We start from the raw sequence: 9,137 nt of genomic DNA on the forward strand, positions 1-9,137 counted from the left end.
GGGTTTTTTGTTTGTTATGTTGGCCTGGCCCTCTCCTGAAGATTTGCTTCCTCCTTGTTATTAATAAATTAAGTTATTTGCTTAATTTAGTGTCTGTGCTTTTCTGGATCAGGGGATTGATGTGACCGTCAGACTTTTTATTCATTTACATTTTGTTACGACGTCATTTAACCCCTAGACTAACAGTGAGGTTCGTAACAGGCGCCAAATAGGAAAAGGATCTGCCGCCCGCAGTTGATTTTGATATTCTAGGTATTATCAAATTGCCTGAGTTTTGAGAACGTAGCGGACGTAGAGGAGTATAATGTAAAAGGAGCTCATTCAAATACTGAGGTGCTAAACCATTCAGGGCTTTATAAGTAATAAGCAATATTTTAAAATCTATACGATGTTTGATAGGGAGCCAGTGCAGTGTGGACAGGACCGGGCTAATATGGTCATACTTCCTGGTTCTAGTAAGAACTCTTGCTGCTGCATTTTGGACTAGCTGTAGTTTGTTTACCAAGCGTGCAGAACAACCACCCAATAAAGCATTACAATAGTCTAACCTTGAAGTCATAAATGCATGGATTAACATTTCTGCATTTGACATTGAGAGCATAGGCCATAATTTAGATATATTTTTGAGATGGAAAAATGCAGTTTTACAAATGCTAGAAACGTGGCTTTCTAAGGAAAGATTGCGATCAAGTAGCACACCTAGGTTCCTAACTGATGACGAAGAATTGACAGAGCAACCATCAAGTCTTAGACAGTGTTCTAGGTTATTACAAGCAGAGTTTTTAGGCCCTATGATTAACACCTCTGTTTTTTCTGAATTTAGCAGTAAGAAATTAATCGTCATCCAATTTTTTATATCGACTATGCATTCCATTAGTTTTTCAAATTGGTGTGTTTCACCGGGCTGCGAGGAAATATAGAGCTGAGTATCATCAGCATAACAGTGAAAGCTAACACCATGTTTCCTGATGATATCTCCCAAGGGTAACATATAAAGCGTGAAGAGTAGCGGCCCTAGTACTGAGCCTTGAGGTACTCCATACTGCACTTGTGATCGATATGATACATCTTCATTCACTGCTACGAACTGATGGCGATCATATAAGTACGATTTAAACCATGCTAATGCACTTCCACTGATGCCAACAAAGTGTTCAAGTCTATACAAAAGAATGTTGTGGTCAATTGTGTCAAACGCAGCACTAAGATCCAATAAAACTAATAGAGAGATACACCCACGATCAAATGATAAGAGCAGATCATTTGTAACTCTAAGGAGAGCAGTCTCAGTACTATGATACGGTCTAAATCCTGACTGGAAATCCTCACATATACCATTTTTCTCTAAGAAGGAATATAATTGTGAGGATACCACCTTTTCTAGTATCTTGGACAGAAAAGGGAGATTCGAGATTGGTCTATAATTAACAAGTTCTCTGGGGTCAAGTTGTGGTTTTTTTATGAGAGGCTTAATAACAGCCAGTTTGAAGGTTTTGGGGACATATCCTAATGACAATGAGGAATTAATAATAGTCAGAAGAGGACCTATGACTTCTGGAATCACCTCTTTTAGGAGCTTAGATGGTATAGGGTCTAACATACATGTTGTTGGTTTAGATGATTTAACAAGTTTATACAATTCTTCCTCTCCTATAGTAGAGAATGAGTGGAACTGTTCCTCAAGGGGTCTATAGTGCACTGTCTGATGTGATACTGTAGCTGACGGCTGAATGGTTGCAATTTTATCTCTAATAGTATCGATTTTAGAAGTAAAGTAGTTCATAAAGTCATTACTGTTGTGGTGTTGGGAAATGTCAACACTTGTTGAGGCTTTATTTTTCGTTAATTTAGCCACTGTATTGAATAAAAACCTGGGGTTATGTTTGTTTTCTTCTAAAAGAGAAGAAAAGTAATCAGATCTAGCAGTTTTTAATGCTTTTCTATAGGATATGCTACTTTCCCGCCAAGCAATACGAAATACCTCTAGTTTTGTTTTCCTCCAGCTACGCTCCATTTTTCGGGCTGCTCTCTTTAGGGTGCAAGTATGCTCATTATACCATGGTGTCAAACGGTTTTCCTTAACTTTCCTTAAGCGTAAAGGAGCAACTGTATTTAAAGTGCTAGAAAAGAGAGAGTCCATAGTTTCTGTTACATCAAGTTGTTCTGAGGTTTTGGATATGCTAAGGAATTTGGATACATCAGGAAGATAACTTAAAAAGCAGTCTTTTGTGGTAGAAGTGATGGTTCTTCGATACTTGTAACAAGAAGTAGAATTTACAATTTTGGCTATATGAAGTTTACACAGAACTAAATAATGATCTGAGATATCATCACTTGGCTGAATAATTTCAACACTATCAACATCAATTCCATGTGACAGTATTAAATCTAGAGTATGATTTCGACAATGAGTAGGTCCTGAAACATGTTGTCTAACACCAATAGAGTTCAGAATGTCTATAAATGCTGATCCCAATGCATCTTTTTCATTATCGACATGGATGTTAAAATCACCAACTATTAAAACTTTATCTGCAGCCAGAACTAACTCGGATGTAAAATCACCAAACTCTTTAATAAAGTCTGTATGGTGCCCTGGTGGCCTGTATACAGTAGCCAGTACAAACATAACAGGGGATTTATCATTAACATTTGTTTCTCTGGATAATGTTATATGAAGCACCATTACTTCAAACGAGTTATACTTGAAGCCTGCCCTCTGAGAAATCCTGAAAACGTTATTATAAATTGAAGCAACACCTCCCCCTTTGCCTTTTAGACGCAGCTCATGTTTATAACAGTAATCTTGGGGGGTGGACTCATTTAAAATAATGTAATCATCAGGTTTTAGCCAAGTTTCTGTCAAACAGAGCACATCTATATTATGATCAGTTATCATATTATTTACAAAAAGTGTTTTCGTAGAAATGGATCTGATATTCAATAAGCCAATCTTTATCATTTGTTTATCCATATTGCATTTGTTTTTTATTTGTTGAACCTCAATTAAATTGTTAACCTTAACTTGGTTTGGACGTTTTTTGTATTTTCTAGTTCGGGGAACAGACACAGTCTCTATAGTGTGATATCTAGGTGAAAGAGTCTCTATGTGCTGAGAATTAACTGACCTCTGTGACGGGAGGCAGCTAGCAGACGGTCGGTTTAGCCAGTCTGTCTGCTTCCTGACCTGGGCCCCAGTTAGTCAAGTATAAACACTAAGACTATGTGCCATATTTCTAGACAGAAGAGTGGCGCCACCCCAGGAGGGATGAAGACAATCTCTTTTAAACAGGTCAGGTCTGCCCCAAAAGCTCGTCCAATTGTCTATGAAACCTATGTTATTCTGTGGGCACCACTTAGACATCCAGCCATTGAGTGATGACAATCTGCTATGCATCTCGTCACCACGGTAAGCAGGGAGGGGACCAGAGCGTATTACAGTGTCTGACATCATACTTGCAAGTTCACACACCTCTTTAAAGTTATTTTTAGTGATCTCCGACTGGCGAAGTCGAACATCATTAGCGCCGGCAAGAATAACAATCTTACTGTATTTACGTTTAGCATTAGCCAGCACTGTTAAATTTGCCAAGATGTCAGGCGCTCTGGCTCCCGGTAAACATTTGACTATGGTGGCTGGTGTCTCTATATTCACGTTCCGTACAATAGAAATCACCAATAACTAGAGCACTTTCATCAGGTTTCTCAGTGGGTGCATCACCGAGTGGGGAGAACCTGTTTAATGTTTTGATCGGAACAGAAGAGCGGTGTTTTGACCCACGACTACGCTGCCTCACCGTCACCCAGTTGCCCTGCTGCAGGGGCTCTGTTGCTGGAACCGGACAATGTACAGGAATCCCTGAGCTAGACGCATCCAAAGCTGAATCTAGAGCCCTAACATTCTTACTGTCCTCAATTAAAGTTTGGATGCGTGTCTCTAATTCTGAAATCTTCTCTGTCAGCCTAACTATTTCCCTGCATTTATCACATGTGAATCCCTCATCAGTGACAGAGATAGATAAACTGTACATGTGGCAAGAGGTGCAAATAACGATAGTAGGCGAAGCCATTACTCACCGTGCTTGATGAAGTATTCTTACTGCGGTTGTTTGATGAACTTGTGAAAAACTGCAGCGTGAGAGAGGAGAGGAGAAAAGAAAACGCTAATGACAAGCTAACGAGTGCTAACGCTTTGCAGGTGTACTGCAGTCACGGAAGAGCGAACGATCAAAGTTAATCTGATAAGATTGATCGATAATATCAGAAATATGGTGTGAATTAAGTTATATTTTACAACTTAAAAAACAAACAAACAAACAGACACTGATGGTAAGAAAGATTATAGAGAAAAAATATGATGAAGCATGTTTAGTCTTGTAAGACGTTGTACTGAAAGACATGATTATAGCAGTAACGTTAACCCCTTACCAGTCACCCCCCATTTTTGGCATGGAGACAGAAATTACATACCCAAAATAAAAATGTTTCTGCTCATGATTCTTTCTGACTAGATACATGATCAACATTTGTCCACAAGCTGACACTTCGACATTTACCGTTCAGGAATAGGAATCGTTTTCCTGACATATATTACTATATAACTGTCACTGAAATGATGTTTTATCGAAATATTGGTCAAATATCGAAGCCAGAGTCTTTAGACTTTCAATTGATGCGGGGTTTATCCAGATCAAGTAAGAGAGTGATGTTTAACGTGCTGTGAACGTGAAACGATAATAAACTGGGGCCGTTGGCGATGCTTGCAAGCAAATGGGTTAATAGCAGTTATGTGCTATTCACTTCCAAGTGGTTTCTAAAGATATTTACTTGCCTGTTTTTCGTATTACGGTCCTAAAAAGGCGACAGTAATTTTAATAACACTTGCTATCCTGTGTCAAAACACGAGGGCAGATGCGTTTTAGATTAATTTTGAGTGATCACGCCAGTGAATGGTGAAATAGGTCCCTAAATAATTTGGTCCTGCCAGAAAACTTGCATGGAAATTAAAATTTAAAATTAAATTTAAGCATTTAACAGACACTTATCCAGCGACTTACGGTGCATTCAGGCTTTTTTTATATCATGGAAATTATGTCTGTATCATTTCAGTGAGGTTTAAACGTGCGCGGTGAGGTGAATGTTATGTCTTGGACATTTCAGTGTGGATGAAGACTCTGGAAGTATTGCCTTGGCTTCGTGGTTAAAAGTGGCATCATCATCCGACAGAACTACGTTTGTAACTGTCGTCCAAATCTATGCGCACTCCACACTCCAGATCAGCAAGTGGCGGTAATGCATTTTTACGCTGGTTTGCCAAAACCGCCATAAAACACTAGTAGAAGAAGACGGAACTGCGTCATGACGTCGTTTAACAAACTTTAGCCACGAACCTGCTTTTAGATGCAACACTTTGGATGCCAACTGCCATAAAAAAATCCAATGAAGAAAAAGAACCTGCTTTTAGCGTTTTCGCCTGAAAATGTATTGGTTTACGTCGCGTGGTCTGCGCCGCTAGAGGAAGCGGCCTCAAACTGCCACTCGGCCGAAACGCCGGGGTGAAAGGCTGAGCCGGAAGTGAGAGAGGCTTGCTGCGGTGAGAAGTGGGGTGCAGCACAGGCTGGTTGGATTCCTGCTGCTGCAATCCAGCACTCGAGGAGAGCTAGGTCTTGGGCGGCACAATTGTTGTGTCGAGCGAGGCGAGCTCGGAGCTTGCACGGTCTATTGGCCACAACGTGTGGCTTGGCGAGGAGAGCAGCTGTCTTGATGACGCTTAATGCTGCTCAACGGCCGCGTTTGGCTGGGTAGGAATGATCACGGGTCCGGCAAAAGCAGCTGGTCTTATAAATCCCTGCTGTAGCTCTCTTCGTTTGCATGAAAATTGGGCCTGTGATAAGGTGACAGATGAAGCGAGCCAGCATGCTTATAAACCGTCAATGGATAGAGGTAAGTCAGCAATATTTATACTACGTGATTGATTACTTGATTATGGTCCACCTGTGTTGATTAGGCTATGTATCTGACGTGCTCCTCCCAAATCTTGTTAATAAAAATGTCATTAAAAGGAAAAGGCACTCAAAGCTGCGTGTTCAGATGCCATTAAAACCAAAATCAGAAGAAATATGTGGGAACCAGAGAGGACTGTTCTAGCACGTGACAAAATTTTAACTTGTAATCTTGACCATTATATCATTATGCTGTATATAAATATATTACTTTTATTTTCTGCTCCACCTTGTATACATTCGATTGATTTTAATAACTTTAATGTACTTGAATTGTGCACCAAAATCTAGCAATGATATAAGTAGCGGATCGGGACTTGGTATCAACAAATACTTGATACTTGGATCAAATCAACTTGGGGAAAAAAACCTGATTGGGACATCCCTGAGAATAAGCATTTGAAACATAATTTAATGCAATACTTATCCTTTCACAGAAATTTCACATCTTACTGAGAGTCAATTGGAGGAGATTAAAAAGGAAATTAGAGGTAAAACTCTATTTGAATTCTACTTACGAATTAGAATTCTATTGAATTCTAAGTTCAGTGTTTACATCCTCAGTGTAAAATGGTAATATCACAAAATTGCTTATGTTTTTCAATCACAGACAGAGAGATAGCATTTTCAGCTGCATTGATGGAACCTGGCAGTGGACATATCGGTCCTTTCACCACTGAAATCACACTAACCTACAGGAATGTCTTCACAAACATAGGGAACGCCTACAACCCAATTACAGGTAATTATCAATGACAAAACTCAATAGTAATGAGAATCCTGCTTTATTCAAACCTCTCTGCAGTTGTGTAATGTGAACAAGAGAATCAAATGATCTGACGTGTTTTAAAACTATTACACTGTGCACAGCTGATTCTCTTTTTTCTTCGTTATCTGCTTTAGGTATTTTCACTGCCCCACTGAAAGGAGCGTACATGTTCAGCTTCTCTATCTATGGTCATGGTAGTTCCTCAGCTTCATCAACTGTCTTCATTGTGAAGAACGGAGAGAGGGTGGTTGCAGCACATGGTCAACAGAATCAGGGTGTTGTAAACTCCTCAAAAGGAGTTGTGTTGATTCTGGAGGTTGGAGATGTCGTCTATGTGAGACTTTGGTCTGGAAGGTGGATATATGAGAGCTATAACAAACACAACACTTTCAGTGGTTATCTACTGTTTCCCTTAAGATAACAGGAGCTTTGAAATCTGAACCTTCAGTGTATGATTTAAGATGGAAAATCTACAATGTTAATAAAAGTGTAACTTGTTACTTATCCCTGACCTGCGAAAGAAACATAATTGTTCCATCGTATTGTTCTCAGATACTTCCTGTAGTACAGTTATGTTAGATTAACAATTCTAACTTTGAAGACATGAAAGCATACAGGTACTGGTCATATAATTATAATATCATCAAAAAGTTGATTTATTTTACTAATTCCATTCAAAAAGTGAAACTTGTATATTATATTCATTCATTACACACAGACTATATTTCAAATGTTTATTTTTATTTTTTAATTTTGATGTTTATACCTGACAACTAAGCAAAATCCCAAATAGAGATTCTCAGAAAATTAGAATATTGTGAAAGGTTTCAATATAGAAGACACCTGGTGCCACACTCTAATCAGCTAATTAACTCATAACACCTGCAAAGGCCTTTAAATTTTCTCTCAGTCTAGTTCTGTAAGCTACACAATCATGGGGAAGACTGCTGACTTGACAGTTGTCCAAAAGACGACCATTGACACCTTGCACAAGGAGGACAAAACAGAAAAGATAATTGCTAAAGAGGCTGGCTGTTCACAGAGCTCAGTGTCCAAGCACATTAATAGAGAGGAGAAGGGAAGGAAAAGATGTGGTAGAAAAAGAGTGTTCAAGCAATGGGGATAACTGCACCCTGGAGAGGATTGTGAAACAAAACCCATTCAAAAATGTTGGGGAGATTCACAAAGAGTGGACTGCAGCTGGAGTCAGTACTTCAAGAACCACTACGCACAGATGTATGCAAGACATGGGTTTCAGCTGTCGCATTCCTTGTGTCAAGGAATGTATCGCTCTAAGAAAATGGTTGTTTTCGGTTTTGTTTTTTTTTAAGTCCAAAAAATTCTCCAGCAGGTGATAAAGTATATGAACAATGCAGTGCTAATTGACGATGATGCTAATTTTTGCATCATTACTCCAGTCACACAATCCTTCAGAAATAATTCTGATATACTGATTTGCTACAAAAAAAAAAAGTAGAGTAGAAGTTTTCAGTTTTCTTTGATGAATAGACAGTTCAGAAGAACAGCATTTGTCTGAAATAGAAATTATGTCTTTAAAATGATGTCTTTACCATCAATTTTGATCAATTTAAAGAATCCTTGCTAAATAAAAGAGAATTCTTTAAAAATGTTACTGTTAAAAATCTGTTGACAAGTAGACTATATAGATTACAGAAATGTTATATCATAATGTTATATATATACTAGTGGTGGGCCGTTATCGGCGTCAACGTGCTGCGTCAACGCGAGACTCTTATCGCGCGATAAAAAAAAATATCGCCGTTAATCTATTCTCAAAGTTGGGTTGGGAGCTGGGTCTATACTAAGCAAGCTATGATGACTTTCACCTTGATATTTTATATAACCGACTGGCTGAGGCCAGCCTAAAAAGATGCTCAGGACAGTTGACGGGCCAATGCTGTGCATCATCACGAAAGCTAATCTTTTCGTTGTTAAGCCTTACCGCTTGTCGATTTAAACATTAAAGCATCCAAACACAAGACACTGAAAAGCTGAACGGAGTAGCGTGTGCCGTGTTAGGTGCGCACGAGAGAGAGAGCCGCGTACAGCGACACTGAACCGAGCTCTCTTCTGCGAAGTTCGCCTCAAAGTCCCTCCAGCACCTCAACAAACAAATACAAATCGCAGTTTGAACAAACAAAAAGATGTGAAAGAGCACAATTCAATACTCGCGGTGTTCTGGTGTTCAGGGCTCACGCAGAGAAAGGCGTCTCGAGACGCTAAAAATAAACGTTTTTCGAACATCGAATTTACGTATTTTTGCTCTTGTGCCGACAAATACATACGAAATGTCAAAATATCCACCTTGGAAATTATGCTTGAAAAAACTGTCAGTTATTTCTTAA

At 39.1% G+C, this 9,137-nt stretch overlaps 1 pseudogene; it reads right to left on the reverse strand.

Moving 5' to 3' along the window:
• Positions 1-204: 204 nt before the first annotated feature.
• LOC127952727 (uncharacterized) lies at positions 205-4,189 on the reverse strand (annotated as a pseudogene).
• Between the last annotated feature and the right edge of the window lie 4,948 nt (positions 4,190-9,137).

The sequence above is a fragment of the Carassius gibelio genome, chromosome B3 (genome assembly GCF_023724105.1).
Source record: "Carassius gibelio isolate Cgi1373 ecotype wild population from Czech Republic chromosome B3, carGib1.2-hapl.c, whole genome shotgun sequence".
Taxonomy (NCBI): domain Eukaryota; kingdom Metazoa; phylum Chordata; class Actinopteri; order Cypriniformes; family Cyprinidae; genus Carassius; species Carassius gibelio.